At 38.5% G+C, this 24,381-nt stretch overlaps 1 protein-coding gene across 6 annotated transcripts in view; it reads left to right on the plus strand.

Moving 5' to 3' along the window:
* Nucleotides 1–754: 754 nt before the first annotated feature.
* RB1CC1 (RB1 inducible coiled-coil 1) overlaps nucleotides 755–24,381 on the plus strand; it is a 93,463-nt gene continuing 69,836 nt past the window's right edge. For 4 of the 6 annotated variants that reach the window (XM_036073034.2, XM_078072388.1, XM_036073039.2 and 1 more), the window contains exon 1: nucleotides 755–1,135. The gene's annotated coding sequence lies outside the window, so the exon portion shown is untranslated. Of the gene's footprint in view, nucleotides 1,136–15,849; nucleotides 15,876–24,381 lie in introns of all 6 variants that reach the window. The other 2 variants (XM_036073035.2, XM_036073036.2) reach the window with 1 other exon arrangement.

A 24,381-nucleotide genomic window follows, 5' to 3' on the forward strand; every position in this document is an offset into this window, starting at 1 on the left:
AAAGCCTTGTGGCTTCAAGTCATCGCTTCTGAGTGTTCATCTTCACAAATTCAGGATTCCACCGAAATTGTTTCCCGCCCATTAGAGTACTCACGCTAACCCACTCGAGAACAAACTCAGTATTTATAGAGCTGAAAATTGGTGGTCTTGCCGCTTACACCTTCATTCCTATCGACCAAACCTTAACTCTCTTGTCTCTCGGGCGTTTTCTTTGCCTTACCTGGTCTGAGGAAAAATTGTGCCGCCCCACACTTACAGAGTTACCCGAGACACTTATCAGCCGCTCGCAGTCCCAGCGGTGGGGGTATGGTGGTGGTGGCAGTCTAGCCTGCCCCGCCGCACGGCCAGGTACGTCATCCTCTTACAGACCTTGGCCCAGTGTGCGGGCAGGCGACGGGGACACGGAACCTCAGTGGGCCCCGCTCCTCCGCGACAGGTTGAAAGAGATAAGTTGTTTAACCTGGGGCTAATCCAAAATTCGGCGGGGTCGGCCCAACCCAGGCCAACTCGCTGTAGCAAGGAAGGTCAAGATCACCTTGGGGCAGTGAGCGCCCGGACTACAGCTCGCACAGCAACAGGCCGCCCCAGCGCTCTCCCCGGGTCACAAGAGGACAGCCAACTCACAGGCCTGCCGACAGCGACTGTGGGCGGAGTCGCCCCCCTTACCGGCTGCCTGCCGACTTCCGGACCTGCGCGCGCCTCTCCGCACCGCCCGGGCCACCGGGTGCACCCCTCCCCCCGCCCACCGTTTCCCGGCATGCTCCGCGGAGGAAGGGACGGAGTCGACAATAACAAACCCAACCGCGGCCGTGTCCGCGGCCCTGCCGAGCCCTCGGCGCTGCCTTGGGGTCCTCGAGTCGCTCCGGCCCCTCGGCTCTGACTGGCCGCGGCCCCCTGACCCCCGGCCCCCGACCCAGAGCCGAGGGGCCTGACAGCGACCCCGCTCCGCCCTGACCCCTCCCTCCCGCCTGGAGTTCGGGGCCGCGACCGGCACCTGGGACGCCGGCGGTTGTGTCGGTTGGCGGTGCCCGATGGGCGGTTGGTAGCCGCCGCCGAGGAGAAGGCGGCGGCGGAAGATGGTACCAGGGGCTGCCGGCTCTGCTGCTGCCGCCGGCGAAGGAGGAGGTGCTGCCAGGTAAGTGCCGTCGCTGCCCGTGGCCCCTTCCCCCATCTGGCACCGGGGCCGCTCGGGGGGCCTCGGCACAGGGGGCCGGGGACGCCCGGGTCCCCACCGGGCGGAGCGCCGCCCGCTTGCAGGTGTGTGTGCCGGCGGGTCCGGCTAATCCGGCCGCGGCAGGTGTTGCCCTGCGGCCGCCTCCCTGGCGCGACAGCCCCTGAGGAGACACGCGGTTTGAGTCGAAGCCCCACTGGGCTGCGGGAGGTGTGGGGCGGGCTCGCCCGGTGCAGGCCTACCTGCGGCTTCCTCGGCCGGGGCGCCACGGTCCCTCCCTGTACGCGCGCGCCCCGGGCAGCCCCGGGTCGAATTTCGGGAGTGGCCGAGGGCGAGGGACGCCGAACCCACCGGGACGTATCCTCCCTTGTCGTCACCGCTGCCAGGCTTAGCCTTAATGCTGTCTTTGACTTGAGAAACCGGGGAGTGGAATTGGGCCGAGGCCGAACGAAGCACACAGCGGGAGGATCGGAGAGATGCCTTTGTCCCGATCCCGGTGTGCGAGGATCGGTATAAAGTTACTCCTAGGAATGACTCAGCCTCCGCCAGCCCCACCGATAAGATTTGGGATGGGGTGTGTTTGCGGATTTCACAACTTCCTTAGTAGAAGCAGGAGAACAACAGGAGAAATGGCAGCTTTTGAGGGGAATAGTTTCTTCCACCGCCTGGTGGATGTAGTATGTTTATTGTTTATGATTTCGTAATCTAGTCTTTTCCATCATGACTCTTTAAAGTGTGGTCATACCACGAAGTGGTGTGTGCCTGGATGCCGAGAGGACTAATGTGCTCACTGTTGGTAGAGTCTTACTACTACACAAGTCATTAAGCTAGATAACAATGCTTGCCTCAAGTTTACTATACATAGAGCAATGATTTGGGCCCTATGAAAATGTGCTTGTCATTTTATTGTATAGTTTCTAGGTTTTTGTGTGTTCATGCTGATTGTTGGAGTTATCCGAAGGGTTGGAAAGTTAGCAATTTAGGAGGAGACGACTTTTAATATAAATAGACAAATCTGGGTTTAATCAAGAATCACATTATTGTATTTCGATATTTGATACAAAGAGGGTCTTTCCCATTTTGATAAGGTATTACTGTGGGAAGCGAAAGTACCATAAGGATTTTATTTTGGGGGTTATTTGGTTTGTAAGCTAGGGGTGGGAAGGTATGTTTGCTTTCTGTATTTAATGTTGTAATAGAATGTGGCCTAAATGAACACATTTTCTCAGTAACATTCCTGTTATGGTTTTTTTTAAATTTTAGTGTTGTGTTTAAAGCCTAAATAGTTTTATAAAAGAGATGCTTTATGTTGGTGTTTTTGTTGATAAATATCTGTTGATGGAAATTAGATATGGATTCAGTCCACTTTTTTTTTTTTTTTTAAAGATTTTATTTATTTATTTGAGAGAGAGAGAATGAGAGAGAGCACATGAGAGGGGGGAGGGTCAGAGGGAGAAGCAGACCCCCTGCCGAGCAGGGAGCCCGATGCGGGACTCGATCCAGGGACTCCAGGATCATGACCTGAGCCGAAGGCAGTCGCTTAACCAACTGAGCCACCCAGGCGCCCCATGGATTCAGTCCACTTTTTAAAAGTAATTTTATTTAGTCGATTTTGAATCTTTTATGTTAGTCAAATTTAGGATTAATTACTGGCCTAGTTCTTCTGCTGTTGTTGGATGACAGGGAAGACGGTGAAGCAGTACTCTTGTCTCAGAAAAATTTTCTGGCCCTTGCTAACAAATACAAGTTCAGAATGGGTGGCAGATTGACTTTTAGCAAATCAAATTCATAAGGTCCAAAAGGGCAGAGGACACAAGACCTTTGTTTTTGAAAAGCCACACTTCTGAACCTAAGTTTTTATTATGTAAGCTTGAGAAGAGCTTTTATTTGGTTTCTGATTTTGAGACTGTCTTTAAATTTTCATGCATTCAGCAAATGTTTGAGCACCTGCTATATGGTTTACTTTGCAGTTGTATGTAACTACAAATGTTTTTTTTAAACAGGAATATCTAGTAAAATGTTCTTGTTTGGATAATGCTATTCTCTAACCCATGTAAACCTTTCGTTTGTAGTATAGATAATAGTGGCTGAAGAAACTCAAGTGAAAGGGGCACCTGGGTGGCTCAGTTGTTAAGCGTCTGCCTTCAGCTCAGGTCATGGTCCCAGGGTCAAGCCCCGCATCCGGCTCCCTGCTCAGCGGGAAGCTGCTTCTCCCTCTCCCACTCCTGCTTGTGTTTCCTCTCTCACTATCTCTCTCTGTCAAATAAATAAATAAAATGTTAAAAAAAAAAAAAAGAAACTCAAGTGAAAATCTAGCAGTCCCTTTCTACACACGTTCATTCATAGAGTTATTACTTACTTACAACTGACAAGTGAACCAGTTATTACAAGGAAGATAAGAATGTGTAAGAAATTGTTTTTGCTTTATAGGAAATTGGAGTCCTGTATAAATATAATTACACTATTGCATTATTGCAACTTTGAAAGAAAGTTATGAAAGGGGATTTGGGTTTTTATGGAGTGTAGGGGGATATTTTTAGAAGCATGATCTGACATGGATAAGTCATTTCACTTTTCTTTAAGAGGATGGCCTAGCCACCTCAACAAATTTGGCTTGGGATTTATCATGTACCTACTTGCACCTACTATGTGCCAGGCACTGGTCAAGAAATGCTGGGAATTTGGCAGTGAACGTTCAAGAAAAATATGGAGTAAGAGATATATGCTAGGAAGGGGGAAAAAAAAAACAGAAGGGAGGAGATGAGTATCAGGATTGGGGGGTTTAGATAAAGTGGCAAGGAAGTCCTCACTGGTAACTTTGGAATAAAGACCCAGGAGAAGTGAGGAGGCTAGCTGTGTGACTGGGACAAGAACATTCTTGACAGCACGAATAGTAAATGGGAAGGCTCTTGAGATAATTGGCATATACAAGAAAAAGTGAAAAGGTTACTGAGGGTGGACTAATAGAAATGAGCGGGCACTGAGAATGGTGATAGTGAGGGCTCTACAGATACTCTGGGTTTTGTGGGTAAATAGTAAGGAAACAGTCATGTACTGTAACCCTGCATGTGCAAAGGCACAGAGGTTTGTTCCAAGAAACCCAGCAAGGCTAGAAGGCAGCTTGTACCTACATTCATTTATGTTTTCAAGAAATGTTAAACCCCTACAACACACAGTTTTAGCTCTGGCAACATGAATAATGAATAAGAACTTTGTATGTCAGCTTTGTATATAAGATTGTAGGAAATTTTGAACTATGGGAAATTTTAAAGAAGATGAATTGTAATGCTGGCTGCTTTCAGACACTGGAATAGATATAATGCTAGAGAAGCAGATTGTAGAGTGCTAGGTGGAAGATGTGTACTTACTGTTGTAGATAAAAGTATGTAAATTTTAATTATCACATTTCTGATTTGTTTATTATTGTGGGCCTAATAAACCTAATTGCCTGTAAGTAGACTTCTGTTGTGTGGTCCCTGAGAGAATGGCATTTCTTTCCATCCCTCAGTAAAGTTGAGGTCTTTTTAAATTACTTTTTCCTAGTATGTGAGTGCTTTCATGCACCCCTTCATTGGTTTGTTTCTTTCACAGCTGTTTAGTGAGTACCCTGAGGATTATGGAGTGACACCCCACCCTCCTTCCCACTCCCATGATTTTGCTGTCTTGAATTCTCGAATTTTATTGGCTTGTAATTATGTTAAGGGATGAAAATAATTGTGACCCATTTCCATTTCTTTGTTACTGGTTTGGGACTATGCGCATTATTTTTTTCCCTCATATTCTACACATAATAATTGATCAGCAAGTATCCAGAAAATCTGTTGAAATATTAGTCAGATCAGTACCATACTGTTAATATACCCATGGTTGCTTTAGCTGTTATTCTGCAAATTCCAGTTGTGCACATCCTTTTTTTTGATATTGCTGTATGTTTACATATAGTTTAATAGAATGAAGCTAATTCAGTATTTGCTATATATAATTTTAATTTCATTTTTAAACTAGGTGACTATTATAAAATGAAGCATAGAACTATAACACTTTTGCTATAGACATAATTAGGTGAATCTTAAGAGTTTAGAAAACCTGTGTTCACATTTAAAGGGAGTGCCATACCTATCAGATAAAGGGCTAGTATGCAAAATCTATAAAGAACTTATCAAACGCAACACCCAAAGAACAAATAATCAATCAAGAAGTGGGCAGAAGACATGAACATTTTTCCAAAGAAGACATCCAAATGGCCAACAGACACATGAAAAAGTGCTCAACATCGCTTGGCATTAGGGAAATCCAAATCAAAACCTCAATGAGATACCACCTCACACCAGTCAGAATGGCTAAAATTAACAAGTCAGGAAACGACAGATGTTGGCGAGGATGTGGAGAAAGGGGAACCCTCCTACACTGTTGGTGGGAATGCAAGCTGGTGCAGCCACTCTGGAAAACAGTATGGAGGTTCCTCAAAAAGTTGAAAATAGAGCTACCATACAACCCAGCAATTGCACTACTGGGTATTTACCCCAAAGATACAAATGTAGGGATCTGAAGGGGTACATGCACCCCAATGTTTATAGCAGCAATGTCCACAATAGCCAAACTATGGAAAGAGCCCAGATGTCCATCAACAGATGAATGGATAAAGAAGATGTGGTGTGTGTACACACACACACACACACGCACACACACACAGGAATATTATACAGCCATCAAAAAAAAAAATATTCCCATTTGCAACGACGTGGCTGGAACTAGAGGGTATTATGCTAAGCGAAATAAGTCAATCAGAGAAAGACATGTATCATATGATCTCACTGATATGAGGAATTCTTAATCTCAGGAAACAAACTGAGGGTTGCTGGAGTGGTGGAGGGTGGGAGGGATGGGGTGGCTGGGTGATAGACATTGGGGAGGGTATGTGCTATGGTGAGCCCTGTGAACTGTGTAAGAATGATGAATCACAGACCTGTACCTCTGAAACAAATAATACATTATATGTTAAAAAAAAAAAAAGATAGTAGGAAGGGAAAAATGAAGGGGGGGAAATCGGAGGGGGAGATGAACCATGAGAGGCTATGGACTCTGAGAAACAAACTGAGGGTTTTGGGGGGGGGTGAGGGAGGATGGGTTACCCAGGTGATGGGTATTAAAGAGGGCATGTTCTGCATGGAGCACTGGGTGTTATACGCAAACAGTGAATCATGGAACACTACATCAAAAACTAATGATGATGTATGGTGATTAACATAACATAATAAAATAAAAAAAAAACAAAGGGAGTGTCACAACTTGCTCTTGCCATCCCTTAAAAATTATACCATGCACAGCCCTGGATGTTATATTTCAAATGGATGTGGCCTCCATACTTGGTATAATTTGGAGGGAGGAGAGCCGTTTTCTAGCAAACTTGACTTAAATTCATCTTAATAGCTTTTTTGAATTTCTGTTAAGCAGAAGTTATCAAATGACATAGCATATATGAGAAAACATGTTTAAATGCAATAATACTTACAAAGTGAATTAAATTTTTACGAATGAGACTAATTCAGAATGACAAATCTAATGATATTCTGTATTTGGACTTCTGTTTTTTAGATTGTTACTAATATTCCAAATTCAAGTTATCTGTAAGTCATGCATTTTACATAATTTTTATGAATGGCAGGACAGCAAAATGTGTAATACATCTATATGTGTTGATGGAAGGATTCCCACATTATGTTATTCAGTTCTAACAAGGTGTATAGCAGTATGCATGATGCTTTCTCATTTTTGTAAAACCAAACTGTCCGTATATACACATACATTTTTTCTGTATACACAGGGAAAAAACCTGAAGCCAAACTACTAAAAGTATTCCTGTTGTCTGTATTCTTTGGGTGCTGTCTTATATGAAGTTGCTTGTCTAGTTGTAGCTTCATTTTGGAAGCTCTGAACTTTTATGGAAAAAGTTCTCTTCGGGGGAATGTGAGAAAAATGACTGACCTACTCTTCTTTTTCTCTTTTTCTTTTCCTCTTGGCAGAGAAAAAGGGTAAGATCAGATGGAAATAATCTGATTTGGAGGGTTTGAAGTCCAGTTTTTAGTCCCCTGGGTAACCTAGACGTTCTGTTTGTGGTAAACATTTTCATTGATGCAGCACACAGTGACCCCTCATTGAGGTCAAATTGCAATTTGCAGAATTACAAATCAGACAAAATTATTCCTAATTCTTGTTCTTTCTCTACAAAACTTTTGGTCCAACATATCTAGTTCATCCAAATTTTGTGAATTCTGCTAGATCTGAAAGCAACTTGTGGGGACTTGTAATCCTAGCACCTGGCACAGTTTCTGGCTTATGTTGGATATTTAACAAATAGAGAATGAATAATGACTGAATGTGTTCAGTCTGGGAAGTCAGAAATTGAGGTTTTTCCCTTTGTTTTCCCCATAAGGAAGCTAGTTCTAAATTTTGAATAGTTGACAATAAACTGGAATAGCTGACCTAATCATTATGGTGGCAGTCTCTCAAAGAGGAAATTGTAAATTAATCTCCAATTGATAAATTGGATAGACAGTGTTTTTCACAGGTATAGGAGATGGGTTTATATCTCCTTCTCCCCCTCATTTATAGCTGATTGTATCCAAAGAGGATTCAGGTGGAACAAATGTCCTTTTATGATGTGAGATTTTTTTTTTTTTCTATGATAATTCCTACTACCTTATATAGCTACTAAGAGCTCTGTAAATGCAGAGGAATAAGAGTACTGTGGGCCACCTGTGGTTAGGGAAAACTTCCCAGAAGTGCTAATAGAACCATGTTTTTGGACCATAGTTGGATGAGTAAAATTCATATTAGCAGAAATTGGAATTGAATTCGGCAGGGGTATATAAAGTGAGAGAATATAAGTTTCATGTACAGGAATAGAGATATTTCTAGAAAGGTAAACTAGGGTGTAATTATGAAGTCCATGAATGTTGGAGTTTAAAGTTATAATCGCCACCATTTTTAGAGCTTTTATTATAGTCCTTGCACAGTAAAGGAGTCTGAAATACACTGTGTAAAAGGTATCATTTCAGTCTATGGATGGTAAACTGATGTGTACAGGTTATCTGAGCCTCATTGGGAGAGATGGGATTCATTCATATAGAGGTAAATCTTGCTTCAAAGTCTGCCCTTTTAATATTAATGTAGCTTTAAGCCAGAGTTGGCAAATTCACATTCTTAAAGGAGCAGATAATGAAATTCAGTGAAACTGTGAGGTACTCTACTGAGGTGGCAGGAGAGATAGCTGCAAAGAAACAAGCCACAGAGCATGGTAGGCCATTGATTTGTGTCCTCCTGTAGGCAACTGTGAGGCTCTAGGGAAGATTCTTGAGGGATGCAGCCTGATGACAGTGGTTGTAACTGATGCAAATGCTCAGGAAGACTTGGAGCAAGATGGAGACTTAAAAGGCAGCGAGAATAGTTTCCAGGCTCTAAAATAAGGCTTATGTCATTGGAGAATAAAGTGTTGGATTCTAGAGGAAAAATGGATAGACTTTAGAAAAAACTAAAGTTCTGAAAAACAGGAGAATGATAGCTTTTTTGACAAAAGAAGTTAGGGAATAGTTTTAAAGGAAAAGCACTGAATTGAAGTGTGGATATGTCAAGTTTGTGGTAACAACATGATTGCTAATGGGAGATATTTAGCATCAGCTGAGTGCTAGTCCTGTGCCTGGGGGCAAAGATCTGAGTTAAACAACAGTAACTGATGTTTGTATTGCCCTTCAGTTTGCATAGTTCATAGGTTTGTTACATTTTCACAACAACACTGTGAGATAGGGAGTTTCTTTTTGTAGTCAAAATAATTTAAGTTTAGGAGTACCTAGCTGGCTCAGTCTGTGGAGCGTGTGACTTCTGATCTTGGTGTGAGTTTGAGCCCCACGTTGGGTGTAGAGCTTACTTAAAAATAAAAAATCTTATAAAAAATAGAGTAAGTTTGATGAGGTTAGTCAGGGTCACACAGTCAATAGTGGGGATAGGACTTAAATATAGCTCTTCTGATTCCAAATCTCATGTTCTTTTAACAGTTCTGTTTTCCCTCTTACATGTATGTAAAGATAACAGTTGGAGAACTAAATATGAATGACCATGTAGGGAAGATGGTAGAGTCAGAAGGTATATCTACACTGTGATGGCAGAGTTGAGGCTAGAATGGGGGCAGCAGATGGGGGTCATTGTCTTGTTCTTTTAGTTGGACCAACTCTTCTAGGGCATCGTATTTCAGGTTCTTTATTTCTTTGTGATGCATAAAGTGTTGTGTTTTTTTCTTTTTCAAAATGGAAATAAGTATCTTTACCTCTGATTATAAATGTGATTTTTAAGGAGACCAGAGAAAAGTGAAAGTCCTGCATCCAGAAATAGCCATTGTAAAAAGATTGATGTTATATTCTTAATTACAGTTAGTTAACGTAGTGTTATTAGTTTCAGGTGTACAATACAGTGATTCAGCAATTCCATATACCATGCAGTGCTCATGACGATAAGTGTATTCATTAATCCCCATCACTTATTTAAGCCATCTCCCCAACTCCCACCCCTCTGGTAACTATCAGTTCTCTAGTTAAGTCATTTCTTGGTTTCCCCCCCTTTTTTTTCCCCTCTATCTTCATTTGTTTTGTTTCTTAAATTCCACATATGAGTGAAATCATATGGTATTTGTCCTTCTCTGACTTATTTCACTTAGCATTATACTCTCTAGCTCCATCCATGTCATTGCAAATGGGAAGATTTCATTCTTTTTCATGGCTGAATAATGTTCTTGCATGTGATGTGTGTATGTGTGTGTGTGCGCGCGCATGCGTGCGCACCACATCTTTATCTTTTCATCAGTTGATGGACATGTGGGCTGCTTCCATAATTTGGCTTTTGTAATAATGCTGCTGTAAACTTGGGGTGCATGCATCCCTTTGCATAACTTTTTATATTTTTGGGGTAAATACCCAGTAGTGCAATTGCTGAATCGTAGTTCTATTTTTAACTTTTTGAGGAACTTCCATACTGTTTTCCATAGTGGTTGCTCCAGTTTGCATTCCCACCAAAAGTGCAGGAGTGTTCTTTTGTCTCCACATCCTCTTCAACACTTGTTTCTTGTGCTTTTGATTTTAGCCATTCTGACAGGTGGGAGGTATTATCTCATAGTGGTTTTGATTTGCATTTCTCTGATGGTAAGTGATGGTGAACATCTTTTCATGTGTCTCTTGGCCATCTGCATGTCTTCTTTGGAGAAATGTCTGTTCATGTCTTCTGCCCATTTTTTATTTTATTTGTTTTTTGGGAGTTGAATTTTATAAGTTCTTTATATATTTTGGATATTAACCCTTTATTATATATGTCATTTGCAAATATCTTCCATTCCATAGGTTGCCTTTTAGTTTTGTTGATTGTCTCCTTCACTGTGCAGAAGCTTTTTATTTTGATGTAGTCCCAATAGTTTACTTGTGCTTTTGTTTCCTTTGCTTCAGGAGACCTATCTAGAAAAAGTTGCAATGGTCCAGACTTTTTTAATGCTTGAGTATACATGTACTCCCTCACCATTAGTTTTAATAAAATAACAGTAAAATCCACAAACAGAATCACATATACTGTAACTTGTTTTTCTTATTGAACAGTAAATATGTCACTAATCAGTATGTATAGAGCTAACATTTTTAAATGTCTAAATAATGTCATATAGCTGCACCATAATTTATTTGACTGATCACGATTGATAGCTTTCTAATTTTTCATTGTTAAAAATAAAAAGTCATTGGATATATACCTTTGTACACTTGTCTGTTTATTTGCTTCCAATATATTTTCAAAGGTAGAATTGCTGGTTTGTACATTTTAATTTGCACAATTTAAATTTTGATACATATTGCCAATTAAATCTCATTGTAAGTTGTACCGATTTCTAGTCTTGTCAGCACTGTTCATTTCAGTCATTAGAAGTAACCTAAAGGGTAAAAGCTGATGGCATTTCTGATAAAGTTTTTTTCTGCATGCTATGGATAGCTATATGTTATAGTACTATTGCTTGAACAATTTATCCTTTCCCCCAATTTGAAATTCTGTTATTATTATTTATCTTTATTTGTGTATATGAAGATATATTTGTATCTGTTTCGTTCCATAAGTTATCTATTAATGGGCCAGAATCCCAGTTTTAATAACTGTTAGACTATATTTGACATGTTTTGATAAATGCTCTCTCCTTACAGGGTCTCTGTCTCTCTCCCCGTATATAGTTGTATATACATACATAAGTGTTTATAATGGTCACTTAATAGTTATTGTCTCAATGGATAGAAACTAAAGACATTGTTTATGTAAAGGACCACATAATAATTTTAAGAAAATCTTATGTCATTATTGAGTTACTAACCTGTTGCTTTTAATTTTAAATTGGGCTAGCTTGTGTCATACTAAGTATGATTTCATTTTATAAAAAGTAATTTTATATAGAAAATGAGCATTATGGCAGATTTTAGAAAATCTTGACTATTTGGTGAAAAGTAATACTGTGTTATGTACTAAGGCTGAAATTTTATGTCATAAAGTTAATTTCTAATTCTTTCAGCAGCAGTTCACTTATATGGTGGCACTTCACCATTGCGTGTAAGAACTTAGTTCTAGATCATTTAGATGCAGTACACTTAGAAATTTGATAGATTTTATGTAAGTTAAGGGAAAATGTGCTTAATTAGAAATCCCAACTTTGTAAGTTGATAAAAAGGGTTAGCTCTTTTTAATGATTGATTTTTTTCTAGGAAATTAGTGATTTGCTAAGCTTATTCTCTTAAATTTTAGCAAAAGTGATCGAGGAGGGTAAATCATTGGTATCTAGCAGGAACTCAATTTTACATACCTTTTTTTGGGTATTTTTTGGAATGACACCTTTTTTTTTTTTTTTAAATTAAATTTTTTATTGTTATGTTAATCCCCATACATTACATCATTAGTTTTAGATATAGTGTTCCATGATTCATTGTTTGTGCATAACACCCAGTGCTCCATGCAGAACGTGCCCTCCTCAATACCCATCACCAGGCTAACCCATCCTCCCAACCCCCTCCCCTCTAGAACCCTCAGTTTGTTTTTCAGAGTCCATTGTCTCTGGAATGACACCTTTTTGTGAACTCTTGCCCATTCCTTTTCTATACAACTTTTGCATACCTCTGTAATATTATATGTATTGCATTGTAGTGTCATGTTCATTTTATGTGATTAAGCTCCTTGAAAGAAGATAGCATATACTTTCTTCTTTTTTTTAATCTTCAGAAACTCAGACATTAAATAAGTTAGAACTGAGTTTATTGTAAATCGATCTGCATTTTATAAAAACTTGGAGGAATTAGCCAGTATACCCTTTTCAATTTTTAGGTAAGGAAATGAGATTTGGTGAAATTAGAAGTAAAGATGTGAATCTAGGACTAAAACCCAGATCTATTTTACTTCTGTTCCAGTATTTTTTCAGGATGAATTCTGTTCATTTTCAGGATGACCAAAGATGTGCTTGGTTACTAATGCCCCTTTTTGCTTAATGTTTTAACAGTTACATACCAAGGAGTGAATTCAGCTGTCTTGGACCATCTTATTTTGGTAGCAAGCATATAGGATATGTAAATTGTACATTCTTATAAAGTATTCCTGTGGATTCTCTTTGAGCCATTTTGTATTTCTGATTTCACAATTGTGGTTCTTGCTCTAGTCCTTCTCTATAGCCTCAGCCTCATTTATTGACTGTCTGATGTCTTGGTAGTAGGTGTACAAGACACTGTGGTATCTTGAAGAGAGGTGTAAGGCATGGCCAAGTTTTCTGTAGCTATTTACGATACAGTTTGAGGAATGTGAGGCATTTGGCAGGTGGGGAAAAATGTAGAGCAAGACATTTATTTATGTTCTGGATACAAACACTATTATTTTATTAGTAGAAATTTGAAGTTGTGGGCTTGAAGTGTTTAAGGAAGATTGTTGGCAGCCAGTAGATTGGTGAAGATTTTACAACAGGATGTTGGTGACATCATGGTTACAAAATGGAGGCAATGAAATGACATGAGTAAAGGCACTAAAGACCAAGGCTTATTCATCTCTCATCAGGAGGTCATTTTAAATGGTATGGAGCTTCATGTAATGAAGCACAGAAAGGCAGTATTGGATTGTTTACTCCAAGGATTTAGACAAGTAGATGTATGAAGCATTTTTAGTTGGGGAGAAGTAAAGTGACATTAAAATAAGACCTCAGATTTTTTAGTTGGTAGTGTCTTCTAGGACTGATTTGAGTTGAAATCCACTGGGTAGAAGGAGCTCAGTTAGGTTATTGTCAGAGCATGGGTATGCAGTAGTAAGCCCTGAATTAGATAGCTTAATTGGGAATAAGTGGGAGAGAGGAGTACACAGACCAAGGAGTCCTTATTCACATATGACATGTTAAACAAAGTTGATTACCATTGGTGAACCCAAAAAGGTCAGTAGGAGAAACACTTTGGAGATGTTTAAGGCAGAGATGATTATTATTATTTTTGTTTTTCTATTTTTAAATTTTTTTTAAAGATTTTATTTATTTATTTTGACAGAGAGAGAGAGACAGCGAGAGAGGGAACACAAGCAGGGGGAGTGGGAGAGGGAGAAGCAGGCTTCCTGCCGAGCAGGGAGCCCGATGCGGGGCTCGATCCCAGGACCGATGCGGGGCTCGATCCCAGGACCCTGGGATCATGACCTGAGCTGAAGGCAGACGCTTAACGACTGAGCCACCCAGGCGTCCCTCTATTTTTTAATTAAAGAGTCTTGGAATATTTTGGCTCTAAGGAAACTACCAAAAGTTAGCTAGTTGGATGAGATCTCTCTCAATTAACTGTTTGAACTCTGTTTTATTATTTATTTACGCAAGTAGTATTCTAAGAGTACTTTTGCTTGTGAGAGCCTATTCACTCAGTAGATGCTCTTGAATAGTTTCTGTTATGTTGCAAGAGTTACTGCCTGTTCCTAGGTTAACATTTTGAAGTTTGTAATTGCAGTTGGCATTGTGCTAAATATTAAGCTCTTGGCATAGATATTTTTAGTTGTTTTTCAAAATGCTTTATGAGACAGGTATTGTTAATATTCCCATTTTACACATTAGCAAATGAAATCTAGATGTGTAGTGATGAGAAGGTTTTTTAAACTCTACAAGTTTTTAGTTGATAATAAAGCCATGTGGCTCATGGATTGTCTAGAGAACATGTAATTCAATAAAATTTTATAACATTTAGATTACACAAAATTAGTCTTTATAGAAGTTTTATATTTCTTTTAATAAGAGAATTTAAAATATGAATGTTTATTTTATTACCCATTTAGAGTATTTAATGATTTTTATAAACCATACTTTTCAGGTAGAATCTGAATCAGAACTTTTACTTACACAAAAATTCGTTTCTGTCACGCTATGTGCCCAGTATGTGAAATATGGAAAAAAATTAAATGTAGAATTAAAATCTTTCTTGAACCAAACAAATCTTGCTGTGAAACTATGATGTGATCACTTAAAAATCAGTAATCCAGGGTCGAAGTAACAGCTAAAGACAGAAGTAGATTTTTTAGAAAAGACTCCAGTGATTTAGGAGCTAAGGTATAGAAGAAAGAATTTAAGGTCAGGCAGGATCATGAGGAGATTTAGGTGATGGAAAAATGGTGATCTATATGATAACCCTTTGTATCGAACAGGACAGAGTGCTCATGTAAGAGTAATGGAACTCCAGGACATTTACTATTTATTTCACATCTGGCTTTTTGTTAACCTCATAAGATTGTACAGCCCTTCAAGACAGAGATTGAATTTTGTCTGTTTCCTTAAATAGATGGCTTGAGCCCTGTACATAAACTTTATCTTATAGAATCTTGAATAGGCAGGTATTTTCGGTGTCCTCAAGGTCAAATTTCTTCTCCTTGCCGTGATAGTCCAGGAAAACTCTTAACTTGAAAGTAAATTTTATTTTTCATGTCTGTGGTGATTTTTGCTGAAAAATTAAAGGCTACGGTGTAGTTTGAGAGAAAGCTCTGCATATCCTTTATATTGTATATTGATTAGGTACTGGTATAAAATGCAAGTTTGATTTGTATATTTCTGTACATATGTGCTTACTTTCAGGAAGTTGTGATTTTCATTGTATTTGCAATTGTTCACAAAGCCCCTATATATTATACATTATTTGTATATTCTCTTGTTCATGGACTGGCTGCAAATATGATATGCTGAGATTTGATATATGCTGGGTCCAGACTTATTTAACAAGTTCACAGTTCTCTTTGAGAAATTATGAAAAATAAATTTTCTCAGCACTGTCTTACCAGAGTGAAAAGCTGCTTTCAGAAAGTGTTTCAATAACTTGCTGTTAACATGAGAAAATATGACCACTGGGTGTGGGGGGAAATTAAAAAATTTTTGTCCAGTATGAATGATGGGAAGTGTGGGACACATTATTTCTAACATGCCTGTCACCCTTATATAGGCATTGTCAGGAGTTAGGTTTCAGAACAGACAGGGTTCTTTACAGCAGCCTTTTATAGAATGGACTTGCTTTTGTGAATAACTCCTAGCATTGCTCAAAAATGTAAAAACAAAAACATATCCAAAATACAGAAAAACCGGGTTATTGAGCTAAGCTTTTAGCTATACTATTTTTCTTCTCTTGTAGGGGTGAGGAACCTCTGGAAGTGCTCTGTAAGTTTTATTTTGTTGTATTTTTATATTTACTTATTATGGAAGTTAACACAAAAAGGCAATGGAATATTGAGCCACATGTCCTGGGATGGAGCCCTGCATCAGGCTCCCTGCTCGGCGGGGAGTTTGCTTGTCCCTCCCTCCTCCCCTTTCTTGCTTGCTCACATGCACCCTCTCTCTCTCTTTCTCAAAAATAAATAAATAAATCTAAAGAAAAAGAAAAAGAAAAAGAATTTAAACCAGGGCCATTAAGCTCTTCCTATATAAAAGTCAGTTGTTTTTCCCTCACTTTAGGTCAGATTATAACCAGGAAGGTGATGTATTCTGGCAGCAGCTAATTGTTTTACTAGATTATTACTAATTCCATTACTAGAGGTACTTATTTTTACTGTTTCAGTGTATTTCTTTCTCATCTTTTTTCCTCTATTCTTTTTAAACATCTGTAATCATTGCATTATTGTTTTCACTCAACACTGTAAGCTTTGTTAAAAATTATTATATATCCTATTTTACTATATAAGTAGATGAATGAGTGGCCGAGTATTTTTAACACTACTCACAAGTAGTAAAGTATTCTGTATATACTTCAACTACAAATTTTTTCTATAAGAAAATTTTTATGGTACAATTATTAGGTTAAGAGAAATGTATGTTTATAGAACATTTACTTATTTACCCATGAGCACCAATTGCTTTCCCAAGAAGGTCATAATTATTTATAGTAGATCCCCACCTATAATATATGAGTGTTGAATATGATTTGCAAAATACTTATGATAATTTTTGTACTATTTTGTGGAAATTTGCAAACATATACGAAAGTAGAGAGAATATATTTTTTAAAATTTTTATTTAATTCCAGTTAGTTGACATACAGTCTTAGTTTCAGGTGTACAATATAGTGATTCAACACTTCCATACATCACCTGGAGCTCATCAGGACAGGTGCACTCCATAATCCCTATCACCTATTTAACCCATCCCTCCACCCCCCAACCATCCATTTTAGTAGCGAGAATAATGTGCTGAATCTAATCTGTCCATGCTATGTGCTTTAATAGTCACCAGTATTTTGCTGATCTTACTACCTGTCCTTCTGCCGTACTTACCTTTCCCCCCCTTCCCCTTCTGCCTTCGTTTTTGCTAGACTGTTCTAAAACATCTCAAATATCATTTTACACATTAATTTTTCAGAATTCATTATTTCATAACTAAAATGCCATTATCATGCCCCAAAAGGAATAGTAATTCTAATACCTAATCCATCTTTAGATTTCCACACTTACTTCAAAAGTGTTTTTTGTAGTAGTTTGATTCAGGATCCAAACATTACATTTGATTATTATGTCTCTTATATCTTTTTTAATAGGTAGAATTCTTCCTCTCTTTTTGAGGCCATTTGTTAAGCTAGGTCATTGTCCTATAGAATGTTTATTTCTGAATTTACCTGATTGTTTTCTTATAATATTGTTTGTTTTTTCTCTACACCCGTATTACTTATAAACTGGTAACTGTAGGTAGATGTAGTTTTATTAAATTTGGGTTTGTGTTTTTTTGGGGGGAGGTGGGCAAGAATATTTTATAGATGAGCTGCATACTTTCAGTTGAAACACAGAGACATGAGTTGGTAGCAGTGTGACAAGTGATCAGCATGTTCATGTTTGTCAACAAGCTTAATCTGTCACATTTCTTTTAATTATTTTAATGTCTGTTGATGTCTAGATCCATTATTTCATTGTGAAGTTGTTGTCTTCCATATTCTGTCTGTAGTAATAGATGGAGCTTTTCTGTAAAAAGTTATTTCTTCATTATATTGTTTATCCTGAAATATAATTCATGTAGGAAAGAGGATAAGTCCTTAAATCCTTTCCTTTTTTAGTTTCATAATAGGTTGCTACTCTAACTCACTGAGGGTTTGTTTCTTCCTTTTTTGATTGTTATGAACATAAATATTTACAGATTTTATACTATATAAGTATTTGTAAGTATTCTTTCAATGCGCAGACTGCCCCATGTTAGTCATGAAAGCTCGTTCAAGTTGAGTTTTTGCCCTTTTGACATGGTCTTATTAATTAGTCTTTGATAGCTTCTTTGCTTAATGGCACATCTTAATGTTCCAGGCTTATGTGATTGGTACATTTTTCTACTTAAGACCTTTGGAATCAGCCACTTCTCCAAAGGTTCCTTTTAGAAACCATAACGTAGGTGGCGCCTGGGTGGCTCAGTCGTTAAGCGTCTGCCTTCGGCTCAGGTCATGATCCCGGAGTCCTGGGATCGAGCCCCGCATCGGGCTCCCTGCTCTGCGGGAAGCCTGCTTCTCCCTCTCCCACTCCCCCTGCTTGTGTTCTCTCTCTCGCTGTGTATCTCTCTCTGTCAAATAAATAAACAAAATCTTTAAAAAAAAAAAAAAAAAGATTTAAAAAATAAAAAAAAATAAAAAAAAATAAAAAAAAAAAAAAAAGAAACCATAACATGGGTGTACAGTGATTTTTAGAGTTAGATGTACAAAGATTCTAGAGTTAGATGGAACAGTCTCCATAAGACTACTCTCACTTTGGATACCAGCCACCTGTTGGTGATGCCCAGGACCACCCTCACTTCAGATCCACTGACTACAAATTTGGGGTTCCTACAACCACCTTCAGGTTCGAGGATTCACTAGAATGGCTTACAGACCATGGGGGAAATGCTATACTTAATTATGATTTTTTTTTATAGTGAAAGGTTACAAATTAAAATTAAAAGCAGACAAAGGAAGATATGCATAGAGTCTGGAAGGGTTTGAAATGCAGAGCTTCTGGTTGCCCTCTCCCATGGACTCATGGATAGGATTACTTCCTCTTAGCCAGAGTGTGTGACGGTACATAGAGTAATGCTAACTAGGGAAGCTTACCTGAGTCTTTGGTGTCTGGAGTTTTTATTGAGGTCCTATAATCTTTACATGGTAGCTGACCTTTAGTCTCTAGCTCTTTTTAGAGGTCCAACTAATGTCTTTAGTCTCCATTTCTTCTGGAGATGGAAACTGATACTGTGTGTCCTAAAGCCCCCATCATAAATCACATTGTTAGACTGTTCTAAAGCCCCCAAACAAAGACACTCCTGTCAAGCAGGACATTCCAGAGACCTCAGGTTCCCCTCCGCATAGCCAAGGGTAAAGTCCAGACCTCTCTTTGGATAAGGTTAATTCTTTACTATACAAGGGAGATGGGTACTTAACTGTTCTAGGGTTGTCACTGCCTTTAATTCAGTGGGGCTGTGAAATACGTGTTTTAGGCAAAGAGAAAAATTTTTGTTCAAACTAACATCTCTGAAGTACTTTTTCTTTTTTTTTTTTTTTTACACTTTATTGTATCTCTTTTCTCTTAGATTGAAAGTCTAGGAATCTTAGACTGAGACTCTTGCTCATTTAAAAATAATGTCTTTTTCAGATTTGTATTTCTTTGATTACTGAAGAGGTTTCTTGTACTTTCCTCATTGGTTAACTGTTTGGAATACTTTCTCATGCACTATGTATTGTGGATTTTTGTGATTTTCTTACTAATTCATAGGAACTCTTTTTTTTTTTTTTTTAAGCTGTTTTTAATCACTTGTTGTAACACTGTCCCACTTAACAGTTTTGAGGAGAAAGTCAGATCCCGTCTTTTGATATTTGGATTAAATGATGAAACAGGTAATGGAAAGATTCATCCTTTTTTGGATTTCTCCCTTTTCCCCTCCCCCATAAGTCAGAAAATGAGTAAATCCTGTGACCTATCCAGAACCCTGTCATCTGTTAGAAAGCTGGGAAATTGGGCCTGTCTCCTGGAGGGCTCGCCGTCTGCTGTTGTTGTTATCGTTTCCATGCAGTGTTACAGTTGCAGGCAGCATGTGCTCACCATTAGGCTTCCGTTCTTGACTGTTAGGTGCCTGGTGATAACCCAGGTATGTGCACACTCACACTGAACTGGCTGGAGCTGCTCAAGCCTTAGAGCAGAAGCTGACAAACTTTTTCTGTAAAGGACCAGATAAGTATTTAGGCTTTGCTGGTTCAGAGGCAAGATCACGGCTATTAGGTAGGTGTTTACATAATAAGAGAAAAAACTTCTACCTTGCCCTGTCCCAAGTGTCCAGAATGGGCCATCCAGGGGGGTGGGCATGCTTTATGCTCAGTTGACATCAATTGGAGATTTTTTTTCTGGACACACAGGGACCACCTAAGGGATATGGGCCTGGCAGGCTGGGGAGAGAAGCCAACACAGTAAGTTTTACTTTCTGCCCAGAGACTCCAGATCCTGAGTTGTCTTTTCTTTCTGAAATTGTGGCTGGAGGCAGGTGACCTTCTGGGTTTCCCATTCCAAGACTGGTTTATTCCTTGCTGCCTGCAGAAGCTGTGGCATCCCTGACATGTCAGTGGCCCCCAGTGTGTACCCTGAGTAGCAGAATGCTGCCCTGGGAGCAGAGTGGGCCTCTGCAACTCCACTTGTCCCTTAGAACAGTACCTACACAGCCCAGGGGCTGCAGAGCAAAGGAGGCCACTTTGAGTATTTCACTCAGCCACATTTTTCTTTGCTACTATACGTAAGTTCTTCTGTGTACATTTCTTTAGCTTGTGAAGTTTTCAGAGAATCCCCCTGCAAAGATGACCCACAGTATGGAAGAATTTCCAGTCTTTGCCGTGTGCAAGGAACCATGTTATCTACGTACCCAAGAGAATCTTGTTCTCCCATAACCTAGGACCGCACCAGTTCTTGGAGGGCAACTGATTTTTCATTTGAACACCTTACCATGTCAAATTTTGAAGTGTTCTGCCATCCCACCCCCCTTACTTAATCTTAGAATTTTTTTTATATTGCATTTAAGAAAATGAAGACTTAAAAGTGGTAGAATTGGTGGGGGAAACAAGTACTGGGATTTCTAAAGGAACAGTAAAATGGCAAGTCATGGGATGTACTTACTACATGTGTTTAGTAGTACATTCATGTTCTTCCTTCCTTCTTGACCCAGCCATAGATTTGAACTCTGGTTGTTTTTGCTGTATGACTTTGAGAGATGATTGAACTTTTTTAGATCCACAGTTTTGTCATTTGATTGATGGAGATAATAGTAGCCTTTCTCACAGTAGAAATTGTGAGGATATGTAGCTGGTATGGCTTTTACTTCATGTTAACAATCAGTGGTTATTGTTAAGTCAACAATATCTGTATCTTTAAAGAATAAAACATAGAAAAGTGCAAGCATATATTTGGGAATTACTTTTAATTATAAATAATTGCATTTTTGTAGCTATTCTTTTTGGAAGTAGATAATCATGGAGTTTGTGTATAGGTTGCCCAGTAAGATGTACGCTTCATGAGAATAGGGAATTTTATCATATTATTTGTTCTTTTATGTCCGAAACTAAAAAAAAAAAAAAAAAAAAAAAAAATGCCTAGGCATACTAGATTCTCAGGTGAAATTTTTATTGAATAAATGTAAACTGAGATGGGTTCAAACTTACCTTTAGGCAAGTTGAGTAATCTCTGAATCTTTTCCCTAAACTCCAAGAAGAAACAGTAATAATATGGTTATCTTACATGTTATGAAAAATAAAGGAACTATTGCATATAATACTACTGAGCATAATGACTGACATATAATGAATCACTCAGTGGTACTGATGATTATTCTTTGTGTCATATACTTGGGACAGGTGAAATAAATATGAGCGTTTTGTGGCCGTGGAAGCCATTAGCCTGTGTTTCTTTGTGTGTTTTTGTTTTGTTTTGTTTTTGCTATTCCCTTTTATTTTTTACTTTATGTTTCTGGTTTTGTTTTTCAATTTCAATTTCAGTATACTTAACATAGTGTTACTAGTTTCAGGTATGTAATACTCAGCAATACAACGCATTACTCAGTGCTCATCATGATAAGTATACTCTTTAATCCCCTTCAGCTATTTCACCCATCTCCCCATGCACCTCACCTCTGGTAACCATCAGTTTGTTCTCTGTAATTAGGAGTCTGTTTTTTGATTTGTCTCTTTTTTTGTTCACTTGTTTTGTTTCTTACAGTCCACATATGAGTGAGATCATATGGTATTTGTCTTTCTCTGACTGACTTATTTCCCTTAGCTTTATACTCTCTAGATCTATCCATGTTGTTGCAAATGGTAAGATTTCATTCTTTTTTATGGCTGAGTAATAGTCCGTGTGTGTGTGTGTGTGTGTGTATGTGTGTACCCCACATCTTCTTTATCCCTTCATCTGTTGATGGACACTTGGGTTGCTTCCATATCTTGGGTATTGTAAAGAATGCTGCAATAAACATAGGGGTGCATATATCTTTTTGAATTATCGTATTTTCATATTCTTTTGGTAAGTACCCAGTAGTGGAATTACTGGATCATATGGTAGTTTTTATTTTTAATTTTTTGAGGAACCTCCATGCTGTTTTCCATAATGGCTTCACTAGTTTGCACTCCCACCAACTGTGCATAGGAATTCCTTTTTCTCCACATCTTTGCCAATACTTATTGTTTCCTGTGTTCTTTCTGTATTTTGGGTAGTAATCACTTATCAGATCTATCATTTGCATATATCTTCTCCCGTTCAGTAGGTTGTGTTTTAGTTTTGTTGATTGCTTCCTTCGCTGTGCAGAAGCTTATTTTGATATAGTCCCTATAGTTTACTTTTGCTTTTGTTTGCCTTGTCTCAGGAGACATACCCTGAAAAAAAGTTGCTACGGCCGATGTCGGAGAAACTGCTGCCTGTGCTCTCTTCTAGGATTTTTAGGGTTTCGTGTTTCACATTTATGTCTTAATCCATCTGAGTTTATTTGTGTATGACGTAAGAAAGTGGTCCAGTTTCATTCTTTTCTTTGGAGCTGTCCAGTTTTCCCAACAGCATTTGCTGAAGAGACTTTTTCCCATTGCATATTCTTGCCTCTTTCATTGAAGATTAATTGATCATATAATCATGGGTTTATTTATGAACTCTCTATTCTGTTCTACTGATCCGTGTGTCTATTTTTGTGCCAGTACCATACTATTTTGATTACTACAGCTTTGTAGTATATCTTGAAATCTGGGATTATGATACCTCCAGTTTTGTTCTTTTTCAAAATTACTTTGGCTATTCGGGGTCTCTTGTGGTTCCATACAAGTTTTAGGATTACCATTAGGCTGACATTGAGCACCAGGGCTAGTGAGGCCCATGGGGCAATGATGACTCATTTTACTAGTTAGATTTTTCTCTTAACGCTGTTCTAGCATAGGCCCTCGGTGGTATATGACAATAAATGAGGACACAGAGAGTAAAGATTCAGAAGGAGACTTCTGGTTAAAGTTGCCAATGCGATGGCTTCACACAGTAGATAATGGATGAAAACGTGGGATGTTACGTCAGGGTAGGTCAGGAGGTGCTTCTCTAAATGATGCTGTCATTAACATCACTTGGGAACTGTTAGAAATGAGCTAAGTAAAAAAAGAAAGAAAGAAATGAGCTAAATGACAGATAGTATCAAGTGTGTGTGCCTGTATAGTGGAGTCAAACTATAACCTAAGTTCTAGAGCCACAGCAGTCAAAACTGTCCTTGAGATTGTTTTACATTATTCATGAATTATACATACAGACCAATTTTCAAATAAGCTTTGTTCGTGCAGCTGTTTTTGTAAGCATTGTAACCATGCTTACAAAACCACAATCATTGTGGTTTTTAGGTTGAGCTGTTTCTTAGGGTGAATGCCAGGTGAAGAGATTGCTGTTTGTTTAAAGGCACATAGTAGCCGCTACATTTATCAGAGTTTCCCTCATTTACTGTAAGTATTATGGAACAGGGGAGTGGCACTGAGTCCATCTTTATAATAATTTCTGAAGCCTCTGATGGATTGAGAACAGTATTGTACCTAGATCATGAAAAGAAAAAGATCGATGAAGCTTTAGATTGAAGGAAATTAAATAGATATTACAATTTAAACACAATATATTATCCTGAATTGGATCCTAGATTGAGGGGGGAAAACCATAAAGGGCAATAATTTGAGTACAGATTGTGGATTAGATGATAATATGGATCTATGTTAAATTTCATGATTAGATAAATGTACTTTGGTCATGTATGAGAAAAATCCTTTCTGTTAGGATACTCACATTCTGGAATATTTATGGATAATGAGACAGTCTGTCTGCAGATTACTCTCAGATAGTTCAGGAAAAATGTATTTGTGTGTGTGGTGTACATGTATATAGAGAGAGAAGGAGAAAGGAGCAGGCATGGAGCCTTAAATGGCCCAATTGATAAAGCAAATGGAGCACAGTGTACATAGTTGGTAACACTAAGTAAAGGGTACAAGGGGGTTTTTGTACTATTTTTGTAACTTTTTTCTAAGTGTGAAGTTAAACCAAAACAGAAAAGGTAAATAATATTTAGGAGGAAAGAAAAGTAGAAACTTAGAATAAAGTTGTGATTATTTATAAGGTTTTATATTTAGGCTCACAAATGTTGTATCTTCTTGTACTGCTTTACCCCACCTTTACAGAACAGGCTTATT

The sequence above is a fragment of the Halichoerus grypus genome, chromosome 5, assembly GCF_964656455.1.
Source record: "Halichoerus grypus chromosome 5, mHalGry1.hap1.1, whole genome shotgun sequence".
Classification (NCBI taxonomy): Eukaryota; Metazoa; Chordata; class Mammalia; order Carnivora; family Phocidae; genus Halichoerus; species Halichoerus grypus.